Source organism: Camponotus floridanus, unplaced genomic scaffold (assembly GCF_003227725.1).
Source record: "Camponotus floridanus strain SB8 unplaced genomic scaffold, Cflo_v7.5 scaffold32, whole genome shotgun sequence".
NCBI lineage: Eukaryota > Metazoa > Arthropoda > Insecta > Hymenoptera > Formicidae > Camponotus > Camponotus floridanus.
This window is the reverse complement of record NW_020229459.1, coordinates 1,419,796-1,435,395: the sequence shown is the minus strand read 5'-3', so window position 1 is coordinate 1,435,395 and position 15,600 is coordinate 1,419,796.

Sequence of the window (15,600 nt, the reverse complement as noted above, 5' to 3'; positions counted from 1 at the left end):
CCGAACTGATTCGTCATTATGACGTATATCCTGTCTAGATATTCAATGTTTAAAGCTTTTTTCTTTTAATATATGTGTTATATAGATCGGCCAGGATGTTAACTTTTGAGAAATAATCTTATCAACACAATATTACTAAGAAATTTGACACTTGATTTCATTTATTTTTAAATAAGCAAGATCGAATTCAAGATGGCATTATTAAGCTGGAATATTTAGAGACCCTCTAATCAGAGTCACGAAATAACGTCCCCAATTTTGATTGCCGTCATGTTTACTAAATAGTTTAAAATTACAAACATATCTGGTTGTTCCGCATTAAATTGTAATAATTCAACTGAAAAAGAATATGTAATGAAAGTTTTTCCACGCGATAAAGAACGAAGAGCAAAATGGGCAGCAAATGTGAGACGAAAAAATTGGAACTCATCTAATACTTCATTTCTCTGCAAGGTTATATTTTTAACGTTAATCATCTTATCTAAGTTATTTGAATAAAATAATGTATACTTATTTATTTTAATGCAGTTTTATACCTGATTGCCACAACTTCAAAAGGAAAATATTTAAGAAATACCCTGTATTTAGATGTAAAATTGCATGTAAAAAACACAAAGAAAAAAAGAAACATTTTGATAGTAAAATTATGGCAATGTATAATATTTAAGACGAAAATAAAAGTTTATTTTTTATTCATGTCATTTGTTTATTATTTATTTCAAATACTATTCAAATTAAATTTATTTCCTGCCATAAATATTTTCGATTTTAGTAAAAACATGGCGTTGCCGATCCAACCTTATTGATGTTATTTTGTGACTCTGAGGGTCTCTAGGAATATTTATTACAATAATAAAATTATTAAATATATATTTTCCTCAAATCGAGAACTTGTCTTAAGATAAATTAATCAAAGTAATTAAATAATTAAATAATTTTATAACAATCTTAAAATTATATCAGCTAATGTAATAAAGGACGATAATAAATTTGAGTTGTATTGATTCTGCTAAGATTGAACGAGAACGCATGTTTTTATTTAAACAGAAAGAAATACCTTACTTCTCTATTTTGTTAGCACAAACAAGCTTCTGCGCTTTTTAATATTACACCGGACGCAAATATAAGGCCACGAAGGGCGCACGTTACTCCGCACATTATATTCCTCGCAACTGTTACCATAAAAAAATAAAGCCATCCCACATTTCACGTGTAAAAAGAAAGAGATCTCTCTCTCTCTCTCTCTTCGCTCTCTCTTTATCGGATTTTTATTCGTTACGCTTAAATCGCTCGACACACGGGACATTTCTTTCTCGTTCGATGTCGCTTGGCGACGCGATGAAATAAATTCCCTATCACCTTCCATTTCTTTTTCTCGCTCCCCCTGCCGTCCCGCCCCCCGCGTTATTACGCGACGCGAAAGGGATCGATCCGAAATTTGCTCGTGGCTCGCACGTCTTACGTCAGGTTTGCATAACCGAGGACGCGAGAGACACATCGCGAATTAAAGTGGTGTGTGTCTCTCAACCTGAGAAAGGAGAGAACCTTGCCTTGCATTGGAAGTGCAACTTCTTGCGCAAGAGAGAGACTGCTCCGCAGTGATTCATCATTGTTACGGGGAATATTGGGATATATATCGGCGACGCGAGGTCCCCCGCGGGTCCTGAAAGCACACACGAATGGAGAGTATATAGACAAGGGGGTCTAACACTCTCCATCTACTTAAATGCCCCTACATCCTAGGCAATGGAGGGTAGACACTTGTCCCCCGACAGTTTTCTGATTAAACTATATCTACGGCGGAGAGAGAAGGGTCGCACTTTCATGCACCACTCTCCGCAATCTCTTTTATGGTCAGTTTTCATGAGTGCAAGCCTTTCTCGACGCAATTTGTCGCGATGGCGGTTTACGTCACGACGTACTAGTCGAGAAAAGAGCAGTTATATAATCGATACACGTTGCCTTTCTTTCTGACGAAATTTATGCGAATATGCGAATTCGCTTTTCATGAGAAAATATGACGTTACCCATACAGCACAGAAAATTGCAGCAATATTGCGACAATATTGCAATGTTATTGCAATGTGACAACAATATTAATAATATTGCTGTAATATTCTGCGAAAACATTGCATAGATCTAACATTGAAACATTGTAATATTGCATAGAAGTTGCGAAATATTACTGCAAGCTTGCAGCAACGTTGAAATGTCCGCCCTCAGAAATATTACAATATAAGATTGTAGTAATGTTACGATGCAACAAATTTGTAATATTAAAACGCGTTTTGCTACAAATGTAGACCGTAAATTTAATAAATAAACTTTGAAAATATAAAGAAATGTTTAAGAAAGATAGGAAAAAAACATTTACCGCCTTTGAAAAAAAAACATCTATTAGTGTTTTTTTTATCAAATGTATCTTATTAACTATTTATTTCAATAATATACATACAATTATTTTACATACACTCGATATCAGAATATTTTAATACGTGCAATAAATGAATTATTTTCCATTTGCCCACTCAATGAAGAAAAATGTGTTTAATATTTTGAATCTCAACAAGGGATTCAGATTATTAAACAAATAATTTGTTTTAGATTATTAAACAAATTATTTGTTTAATAATCTAGATCCCTTATTAGGATTCAGAATATTAAATAAATCAAGTTTATCAGAAATTTAACTGACACAAGACAAGAAATATAATTACTACATTAGCCCTTTGTAGGCCTTATATCCACTTTAGATGAAAATTCAAATACGAGTTAGTTAAGTTTAATGTCGTCACATAGTGGCAAGTGAAGAAACACATGTTACACATTTTCGCTATGTTAAAATATTGCTGCAACATTGCCAAAGTAATATTACAAAATAATGCCTCTGCAATATTTCTGCAACATTACACTGCTATGTGCAATGTTGTAACATTGCAGCAACGTTGATGCTTCTGTGCTATATGAATAATAAAATATACAGCACAGAACATTGTAACATTACAGCAATATTGCAGCAACATTGTAATATGCAGCAACAATCTTCTATGCTGTATGGAAACATAATAGCTCCGTCTATCTCATACGGTATAGAATATTGCAGCAATATTATTAATATTGTTGTAACATTGCAGCAACATTGCAATATTGCCGCAATATTCTGTGCTGTATGGGATATTTTATAATCGACATCTTTGTAATTTTTCATTGTGACTTCGGTTGTATATTATTAGACAGTAATTTTTTTTTTACATCGCTAGACATCTCCTCAGGTACTTCAGAAAAAGATCCGTCTCTTGTTAGCGAGTCCGTTGAAAATTTCAACACCTAATGCTCAATGCAGGTGCATCTTGCGACTCAACCGACAATCTGTCCTCGTAGCTCCTTCCCTCGAGTTACTGAATTTCATCTGCAAGGCGTATACAAAAATACGCGAATATAGAATATAAGGGAGCTTGTAGGAAGAGTGCCATGTGCGAAGCGCCATGTGTGGCTCCAGGCGGAGGGTCAACAGTGTCACCGACCGCGGGAGAGGAACATCTTCCCCTCGTATCTCGAGGCGAGGAAGCACACGTCGTGCGGAAAAGAGGTGCTACGCGCCGGGAGACGAGCACCTGCCTCGCCTCGAGGTGAAAGCTCCTCTCTCCGTGCTCGCACAAAAGGGATTATCCGTTTCTTCGTGTATCGGCCACGCGGTGTAACGTAAAGCGGTGTAAAGCGGTGTAAAGCGGTGTAAAGCGTCTTCCGCGACTCCGTTCGTTTCGATCGCGAGAAAGAAGCGATTCGTTCAGTGCTCGAGGCACTTTGGGGAGGGAGGAAAAAGGGATGGAGAGGAAGATAGTGCTCTAACAAAAGTGTTATACACACAACGAGCGGCTGTGGGGTGCCACAAGCCGGCCTCCGGGTTCCCGGGGGCAATTTCCGTGCTCGGCGCGGAAAGTATCTCTTTCGATCTAAGAAAGGACCTATTCTGTGTCATTTTTAGCGTTATAGATATTCGTTAACGAAGTACGCCGTGTCGCGTTACATCGGCAACGTCATAAAGATATCACGTTACAGGCCGAGTCATAATTTTTTCTCGCAACTTAACAAATTTTTTTTCCCCACGGAAGATAACGCGAGATACCGCAGACCGCTGGAGATATGGTGCAACAAAGGTTGCGCCCGATCTTACAGACGTTTTATTCGCTCCTCGAAAAAAGGAGATGTGTAACAAGTCAAGTCATAAAGTTATTCACAATTAATATTAACCCATAGAGCACAGAACATTGCAGTAATATTACGGCAATATTGCAATGTTGCCGTAATATTGTTGCAACATTACAACAACATTGCAATATTCCCACAATATTGTTGTTCTGCGCTGTATGGGAAATAAATGAGGATTTATCAAACACAAATAATTACAAGCTCGTTACAAAACATATCACATTAAATTTATTCTCCAAGCATGCTTCAATTAATTCAATCGTTGGTGACTCATGAGAGAGTCATTTTGGGAATTAGAACAATTGATTTGAGTGGCTCAGTTAGCGATACAAGCTAAGAGACAAAAGTTTGAAGAACGAAGGCTTTTACTATAAATATATATAAGAATGATTTAACTATGCAAGTCTAATTGCCTTAATTATTATAACTATGCTGCAAATAAAAATAATAATTATTAATAATAAAAAAAAGAGAGAAAAGCTCTGTTTAGGAACATTTTCTTCAGATATATCCATATTTTATAAAACTTTTTTTCTTGATAAATATAATTTCACAATAAATAACTTCACAATTTAATAATAATTGGAAGGAATGAGGCTCTATATGTATTTAAACAACGCGATAAGAAACTAGCGAATAAGAGCCACCGCGGATGCTAATGCGTACATTTTTCTTAAAGATTAATTGTTCGCGAAAATTTCTAAACGTAAAATATTATTTACCAAGATATAGATTCTCATTTTTGAGAATTCTATAAACTCTTTTTACCCTTTTGAAGAGATGTAGACGAGAAAAATATCGGGGCGAAGTCGCTGAATCGAGAATCGAGTCTTTCGCTTGCCAGGCGACTACTCTTAACCTAACCTGAGCCATTCAGCTCCACAAAATGCTTGCTCTTATTCGCTAGTTTCTTATCACGTTGTTTTAATAATAATTACTGACAACAATTTATTATCATCAATAACAATAATTTGACATATAGGATTATGTCAATTATTATTCCCTACTTCGAGATGTCTTAACTTCAAGTTACTAGAATTCCTTATACGATTGCTTAGAACGAATCTTATTGGTGAATCCTTTTGCTTTTTAGATTCACTCTCAGCTAATGAGAGAACGTATAGACGAAATAATATTATTTTTCCACTTTTTATTAATAAAACAAATAACGATAATTATATGCTTGAAACCTTCTTTGATTAATAAAAAATTGATATCCAAATACGTTATAGTTATCGAGAATACCTGCTACAATCAATCCGAGCTCGATGAAACGGATACTCTCTTCGTCTTTTTGCTAATCTTTTTGTAGGTTGGCAGCAGTCGGGAGTAAGAAAATAAATTTCAATGAATTATATTGATTAATGATGGATCGCATTGTCTACTAATAACTCGAAATCGAATTGGGATGAACTTGCATTATTTGGCATCTGATCCGCTCGATTACATATCATCGAAACGTTTGTCTATTATAATATTCTTATATAAAAATACAATGTTGCGGTTTGAGATATTTTCGTGATGTAAAGAGCGTCGGGGATAAGTCGTCGAGAGGAACAACGTGCAAAAGAGTATTTCTCGATCCGTCTCTCGAAAAGAGATCATCCGATCTCGAGTCCCTCTATCGATTCGCTGCAAAGCGTAACGCGACGATCAAAGTCTCGACCTAGATAAGGCCTCTTTTGCGCGTGGGATCATGAGGATATTGCTGCTTGTACGAGATGCGCGAATTAACTAACTAGGGACTGAATCTTGTTATTATTAGTTATCGCATTAATATCCGCCGACGATGACGTGCGACGTGCATGTTATACGCGGATGTTATGCATCGTGCACTCTGTAACGAGTCTATTACATCGACTCAATCAGACACATGCGGGATCGTATTTTCGTAATTCTTGGGATCGATTAGGATGAAATTATAACTCAGTGTCGTAATTATTCCCGAATAATATTCCTGTCATTTTTTGTCGAAGGAATCGTTCAAGGAGATTTCATCAGCTCTGCGCGAAAAAAAGATTATGCAATTTTTGGAAAAATCTCCCCTGTGAAAAATTTTCCACTTTTCTCGTTTTCATCTCCGTTGGAGAAAATTACACGATCAGCTTTCCGATAAAGTGCTCGCTGCAGAAAATCAATTACTTTTTGCAAACATCCTTTTTTTTAATGAATTGAATGAGAAAACGTTATCGCGATTGACTTGATAGATTTTATCTCTTTATATTTATCGATGTGATAGGAAGTTAACGTCGTTCTACAAACCAATAATAAATCTGTGACTTATTCTCAAATTTTAATAGAGGCAAATTTTAATACACGCTTCAAGATAAACTTGAGGCAATAAAGAGAAAATGTGATTGCAAATAATTATAGCAGTAACTCACAAAATTCTTATAAAGTTAGTCTAAATTATTCGATGTTCTACGTTTCGATAATTAATATCCCATACAGTACATTGCAGCAATATCGTGGCAACATTGCAGCAATATTGCGATGTTGTTACAACATTCCGGCAATATTGCGATGTTGTTACAATATTGCAGCAATATTTTGGCAATATTGCAATGTTGCTGCAATGTTACAATAATATAAATAATATTGCTACAATATTTTGTGCTGCATGGGATCAAGCAACCCAGACAGCACAGAACATTGTAGCAATATTTTGGCAATATTGCAATGTTGCTGCAATGTTACAATAATATAAATAATATTGCTACAATATTTTGTGCTGCAAGGATCAAGCAACCCATACAGCACAGAACATTGCAGCAATATTACAGCAATATTAAAATATTGCTGCAATGTCGCAGCAATATTACAATGTTGCTGCAATATTGCTGCAATGTTCTGTGCTGTATGGGAATATTCCTCGCCGGTAGCAATACAGGCGAGGTATTATTTGCCGAGGCCAATATTTTCGATCTGGTCATTAGTTAAACCAGGAGCGACCCCGATGTGGCGTCCTGTGCAAACACTCTGGTCGGCAGGAATTTGATCTTTACGCCGGAGGACCTCTTCTCTGCCGCATCTTGGGAAGTCGGGATCCGAGCTCATCGAGAAACCACGATATACGCTTCGCGGAGATATTCTCCGCGGAAGTATAGAGCGATAAACTTCCTGGGATGCGTCGTAAAGCGAGTCCGAGGAGAGGAAGGAGCTTTTTCTCACGCGATTCTGGGACGTCGGATCGTCGATTTCGTCGTCGCGACTGGGGTTTATTTCATGAGTCTCGTAAGGTTAGCGGCCGATAAGTCGATCATGCGATCGTAATTAAATTATAATCCCCCGATACAAAGCCCGATTGAATTAATTCGGCTGAAATTGTAATTCGATAGCGATTAACAATTAGTGCAATTAATGATTTTGTTGCAAGAATAAACGATGAGAGGGCAGCTTTTGTTGCATTGATTTCCGTGAGATTATTACGGTTAATTGCATGTAATTTCTAGGAAAATAATAACTTTTTCAACGCGAGATTTTCTTTGGTTATTAATTTTAAAAATTAAATTCGTAAAATTTATTGCAATAAAATTTGCGATAATATCAAGATATTATTGTTACCATGAAATATGATTTTAGGGGGGGGAGGAAGATCTCATTAAAGATCAAATATTTGAGATTTTGTTAAGAAATTACATTTGAGATAAATGAAAATTTAAGTATGAATACAATCTTAAATTATCAAATTTTAAATATATGCAAACACACACACACACACACACACACACACACACACACACACATATATATATATATTTGCAATTACTTTAAAAAGTAAATATATTGATCTTTTGCATTCTCTCTCTTTTTCTTTTTTTTTCTCTTTTTCTGCTTTTGACGATTATTATAATTTATACATATGTAATCCCTTAATCTCTACATATTTATCTAAACACACGATAATATATAATTTACTTTTTTATCTCTTCTTATCGGATATATTATTAAGAAAGAAATTAATTTTTTTAATTGAATTATTTTTAAAATATTTATTTGTTTATATTTTATAAAAATATAATACAAGTAGCCTTTGTTTTCCCAGATAATATTTTTTTTCTAACTTAACTTATATGATTGCAAAATTTGAAATGCAATAAATTTATATATGTATATATATATATATATATATATATATATATATATATATGTACACATATAATTGAATATCACATAATTAATAATCGAAAAATAAAATTCTTCTGTTATTTATTTATATCTGTAAAGCTCAATTTATTAATAATTTTACTTTAAAATTATTAACCAATTTTTTATTAATAATTTTATTTATTATTTATTTGATTAATAATTTAATTTTATTAATATCAATATCATTTATTTTTATCAATATCAAGGTTTTTTCCTTTGATTGTTTAAACCGTATATAAATTGTGATATTCTTGTTAAATGTTACTTCTTGTTAAACCAAAGTCATCGCGATGTTTAACAATTCATCGACGATTCGGTAGAGGGGATAAGATAAGTATCGGATCGATGGTTAAACTGTTAGAAATCACCGACGCTTCGTCGAAGGATCCGCTCTATAAATCGTGGCACAAAGTATCACGAGCTGGCAAGTGTCAAGATGTCGTTGCGCGATACATGTCTCACAGCCGCTGCGAAAAAATATTGATGACGGCATAAGAGTCGCAAGAGTCCGACGAGAGTTTTTCGAGAAGTTACAGCTGCCTTCGCGCCTCCGCGCTCCTTTTATTGACCGGAAACATCGCGCGCAACGCAGTGTGTTCAATGTCAAGGACAGCTGTTCCGCTGTCTGCGCCGGCAGTTTTGAGGGACATGATCCCGATTTTTTCTCTCTCTTAAACGTGTCTTTAAGCCGAAGCGGATGAAGCACGTTACAGTCGTAATCGTTTCTCAGGAAGTCATAATCTGTCCTGGAGGACTTGGGAAATTTTAGGGGAGACTCAGAACAAGCGAAAGAGCTCGATATAATTTTATACATTATGTATGCGTATACTAAATAATAACAAAATTTGCAAACGGTTTATACGGATTCAATACAATGTGACAAAATAATTATATTGTATTATAACATTATTAATTTATATTATTATAGTATTATAAGGTTCGGCTTTCTTGTGATTTCTTGTATGTCTTCTACGTTCACATAGCAGCAAAAAATAGTCTATGTATATGCTCAAGTATTTTAAACTTTTTGCATCGATTATTAGTAATCCACGTGGCTTAAACGATAAGATTCAAGAAACGATTCATTTTGTGTGATATAAGCTACATATTGTCATGTTTATGGTAATTCATGTATTACCTGTTAACACTTATAATAATATAAAATTATCTATGAAAATTGATGACATGAAATATTTTATGTCATTCGTTCAGGCAAAATATCAAATGTGAATTCGATACGATCACTACATTTCCAAATCTCCCTTATACTCATTTCAACGTCTTTTCTTTCAGAATCTGAAATTTAAACAGAAGCCATCTGAAATTTAAACAGAAAATAGTTTAATTAATTTTTTAAAATCACAAAATCATAAAAATTGTACAATGCCGCAATATATATTTATAGCAAATTAAAGAAAATATTTAAAACGTTAATCTTATTAATAAATATAGAAAATGTGCGTGAATAATCTTTAAGCGAATTATAGCAATAACATTATTTGTCGTGTTTATGATATAATTCATTATCTACTAAAATTTATAATAATAAATAATTAATATTTTTCTATTAGAGAGTTAAATATAATAAAAGGGTATAAACAAAAAGTCTAGAATCATCAATTATGAAATCAAAGTTTTGTACAAAATTTACATACAGACCGAATGATTTATCGATAACACATGGTATTTACATTTTATTATATGTATATTTCGTATACATTTAACGTATACATTGCACACTATCTAACAGAAAACTGATAACGTGAAATATTTTATGTTACTGTTTGTCATTCAACTAAAATATTATCAAATGTTAATTTTGTATAAAAATATCCCATGAAAATTTCTGTATTTTAGATTTATTCTTACTCGAAAAATCATCCCATTCACAGTTATTCCCATATCTTGCATGAAATATAGTTATTGATAGTATAACAAATTATTTTATACTTTTTATAGAACTTTAAAGCTTTTCGAAAACGCTTCGAAAATTTTTAAACAAAAACAGACTTCATATCACTTATAGTTTTTAACTATAAATTTTTAACATTTACGTGATTTTATCAGAGACGCAATAAAATCGATGCTTAAAATAATATACCTTTCTTAAATTTTTGAAAATATTGAGTAGAAATTAATTTTAAAATTTCTTGAACTACATTTATATCTTGAAATTTCCAAAACGAGAAGTTCATTTCAAATGATTCAAGAAACGATTTATTTTGTGTGATATAATTTTTAATTTGATTTTTAGCCAGATTTTTGCAGGGTTTCTTTTTATGTGAAACTATTCAAGTAAAATAACAAAAAATTAACAAACATAAAACTTACATCTGAAAATATTTTTCTCTCCAGAGAATTTCGTCATTTATTATGCATTGGAACTGCTTGCATGTAAAGCTCAAATTTGCTATATCTGTAACACTTATATTTTTGTATCCCAAAATTTTCAAAATTATCTCCGTAGGCAAATCCATTATCGTAGCCATTATTATTATGAAAAAAAATTTAGAAAAACCTAAAAAAATGCAGTTTTAATTATCAAATCTCGATATTTTGTAACTAATTTCGTTAGATAAAAACGTACGAAGTATACTACACCAAGTGAAATCACAAACTAAACGTTTGTTAGATGTCTATGGAATTCTTCTAACGAAGCACCGGTGACTAAACCAAAAGTAGGTGACAAACAAATAGAAAAGAAAAGAAAAAAAGGCATTTATTGCTATTTCTTTTCTCTCTCTTTCGAGCGTGTGCAGTCGCTTTTACTGGATATCTGCTTTTATGAATACTCGAAAACTTTTGACCATTTACTTTGTCCTATAGAGCAAACAAAAACCGGTTATTTTCTTTATGCATTCTTTATTAATTCTTGTTAGTTATCTATATCTTATTCATGTTCAAAACTAATGATATTTTTGTTCGCAGTAAACTCTATGTGATTTCTATAGCCTAATTGATTCTCTTTTGTTAGTATATTTTTAACATTATTTTTATTTCTGCACAAAAAGTATAATCTTACTCATTTATCTATTTAATAAATAGTTTAAAAAAGATTTCTTTTAACACTAATATTAAACGTATCTTTAGCAAAATTGATTCAATTCTTTTATTTAAAAAGAAGATTTATAAAGAATAAATTGCTTTTTTATATCTATAATTATATTTATATGAAAATTACTTACTTATTTATATAATAAAATTTTGTTATTCTAAATTACAAATGCTTCACATGTTGTTTTCTCCAATTCAAAACCATTTTTTAATGTGATTATAACTAAAACAGTTTAATCCTTGTTTCTCTTCCAATTTTCGGTTTAATAAATAAATCGTAAAAAATGCAATACAATATTTATAATTTATAATTACTTAAGGGGCTTTAAGTAATTATAAATATCAATTATATCAGAGTATTAATAAAAAAGATAAAATAAAATTTTTGATTGTTTTCTCTTGTCATGCATATTATATATATATAATTCAAAAAAATTAAAATATAATATTCATATTATGCATTTACTTTGAATAAATTCGAATTTCTTCGATGTTTTTGAAAGCGAAAGCGGAACAAAGATTTATGGAATCCTTGACTGAGTCCTTCCTCGAAATATCGTCTAAACATACTGCTTAAATTCCTTCGTTCTTTCATAAAATTTATCTTTTCTTTCTTTCCTTTGTTCAACGAAGATACAACGAAGTGATACATCTCTTCTAACGCCCACTATTTCGTTCTTAATATATATTTACATATTTACATATATACATTTTTAATACGTATTCTTTTTCTTTCTCACTTTCTTCGCTTTTCATTTCGCAGTTCTCTCTCTCTCTCCCTCTTTTTCTCACTTTTTTTGTCATATATTTTTTAGATAAATAAATTCAAACACTTACCATGATAAAATTATAGAAATATACGAGTCCTGTCGCTTGTGTCTTCTATGATTCCGTGAAATGTAATCCAGTAAAAAATCTTTTTCTTTTGTTTATTTAATATTAATAATAAAATTGCTTCGCGCACGTCACGCATTATCTTACGACCGACTTGTAACTCGTTTTAAAAGATAGATGGAATGATGTTAAAGAAAAGCAATTCAATCGAAAATCGAGTATTTGGAAAGAATGCTAGAGGAGAATCTAATTAATTAATGTGCTACAATGCGCTTCTTGTAATAATAGTTCGCCAAAAAAATGATACGCAAGCAGTTCTATAAGTTTATCCAAAATATACATCGAAATATGACTTATTCGTGAGCTTACGATATAAAATCATCTAAGCTACATAATGGACTTCTTTTTATAAGAATATTTAATAATTTATTTTAAAAAATGTTAATGCGTAACATTCATAAATGCTATTTTTATTTATTTCTTTGTTAATGGAGAATTTTTATAATGAGAATAATTATAATAATTTATTTATAAGTATATTTTGAAAATTAAATAAAAGTTATATGCTATATAAGTAATTCTCAGTAATATTAAAAAGTACAATTAATTGCTAATGTTAAACATAATTAAAACATCAAATCCCAAAATGAGATTTAATGTTAATTATGTTTAACATTATTAATTAATTATATTTTTTAATATTACTGAGTATTACTTATATAGCATAAAATGGGAGTTGTTTTATATATAACAAATGAGCTTGAATTTATTTAAGAAACGCTATTTTATGTATTCTAAAATTATTCTCTCTGTAAAACGGGAAATAATTACGATTAGAATATACTTAATAAAAACTGCAACTATATAAAACATCAAATTAAAAAGAGAAATGTCTTCGACAACATAAAAGTGTAATTATATTGAATATAAACATATCCAATAACTATTAAATTATATAATTTAAGGTAATAATATATATATCAAAATAATCGTATAGCAATTTTTTTATTAGAATATTACAAAACATTTTACATATATCAAAATAAGCGTATAATTATATATATATGTGTGTGCGTGCGTGCGTGCGTGCGTGCGTGTGTGTGTGTGTATGTATAATTTAAATGTAAATTTTATTATCCTATCCGTTATCTGTAACGGATAACGTATCTATTTCGTGCATATTATTAAATACTTTACACTGGTAAATACATAGTTTTCACATTATAATTGAAAATAATATTACGTTTTATTTATCCGTTGATTTTTATTCATATATATTACACACGAAAAATTCGTCACATAAAATATCTTTTATCTCCGTTAAAAATACATATATGTTTACTTCATTAAGAACCGTCAGCATAATTATTCATATTTTTTATAAAACCTGTTAACTGCATAAATCCATTAGCTCGTGGAACTTTTCCATTTGAATATTTCAAGCATCTAAAATTTACATTGAATAATTTTGCAATGTTATTTTATTTTTACTCATATTTTACAAGGAAAGGGCAAATATTAAAGCAGCAGTTACGCAGTGTAGAGTCAAATCATGTTCTAGTTAAAAAATTAAATTTTCAGAAAAAACATAAGGATAAATAGAGAGAGAAAAAAAACATGTGATGTGAAGATATAATTTATTAATAAGTTATATATATATATATATATATATATATATATATATATATATATATATATATGTATGAGAAGACAGATTATTCAGAATAATTACTTTTCAACTGTAATTAATTGCGTGGATATAATAAATCTAACTGCATGTTGCGTGCAGCCTTCTCTCTTCTCTTGACATTCCAACAAAGCTCGTGACATTTGGGAAATTAGCGAACGCTAATAATTAGCATTTCCCTTTGTACGAATGCTTCATAAAGCGTCTTTTGTGAAGAGTCTAACTCTATAGAGATCGTACACGATCCATTGTCCTTTGTAGCAAGTATCCTCTTTGATCCGATACTCGCGAATGGATAATGTTCACCAACGTCGATAAGTTGACAACGAGAAATTATCGTTTATTTATATTACATAAACAAGTTTATTTAAGTTTGGAAACTTATAAAGGCTTGGAGGAGACGCTCAATGCGACGTGTTAAACGGCAACTTTATTGTAATAAATGCGTCGCACGCGGTAATGTGTCAAATGTAAATATTTTTCTGAACTATTTTAACCTTTTGACTTTATGCATTTTGTTTAATTTACTGTTTAGTAATATTATTTATCGTTTCTGCATACATTAATATAAATGACACGGAATGTGTTTCAGTGAGAAGTGACGATTTTTGTGAAAATCCTCTAATATTTACTCTTCCTTGTTACCAATTTTGCATGATACAGAAAGCGAAAAAAATTGCGAAACAAAATATTGCAGGAAAGTTTATGAAAATTTAAACAAATATAAAATATTTGCGATTTTTATTCTTTGTAAAAGTTTTTACGATTTAAGGATTGAAAACTGCAAGCATAATATTTATTTAGAAATAAAATGTGTGATTAGCCAGCTTTGAATCTTTATACTTTAAAAATTATTACTTGAAATAAAAAATCACAAATATTTTTATTACCTAATTTATCGAAATCTTTCTTTGGTATAATAATTTTTATGAATTTTGAACACAGTTATATATTAAATTATTTAATAAATTATATAAAAAATAATATAATTTATTATTTAATGATTTTTTAATTGTTTAAATTATTACGCTATCTATTATTGCAATATTATAAAACTATCTTAAATAGATTTAATATTTAATAAAATAAATTACTATAATTTACAAAAAGATATTATTTTTAGCTATTCAACTTTTATAAAAGATGATATAATAAAATCGAATTATAATCTAATATTATAAACACAATGTTTTAAATATTTTACACATACTTATAAAAAATTAATTAATTGATAGAAATACTTTGAAATAAAGTGTAGAATATTTTTTATACTATTTTATGTAATTTAAAATGAATTGCTAAGATACTCGCAAAGACAAACGAGCAATTAATTTACAAATAATAATAATGAACTAAATAAATTATAAATTACTCTCTTCTGGTTGTTTTACTGTTATCTGATGTTTTGCAAGCTTTCTGCTCCTCTTTTGATCATTCTTCACTGCTCTTTCGTAGTATAATAAACAAGATTCTTGATTAAAAATTCAGATATTTATTCGAAATATAGTATTGCAATTTATTTCCTAAGATTATAAGATGCATTTTAAAATATTATTGATTGAACTAATTAATTCTTTAATAATTAATTCTTGAATTTCACTAATTTGAAGTGCTATGTTTATACTGAGATCATCAGTGACTTATTCCCTACTTTTTAGAAATAATAC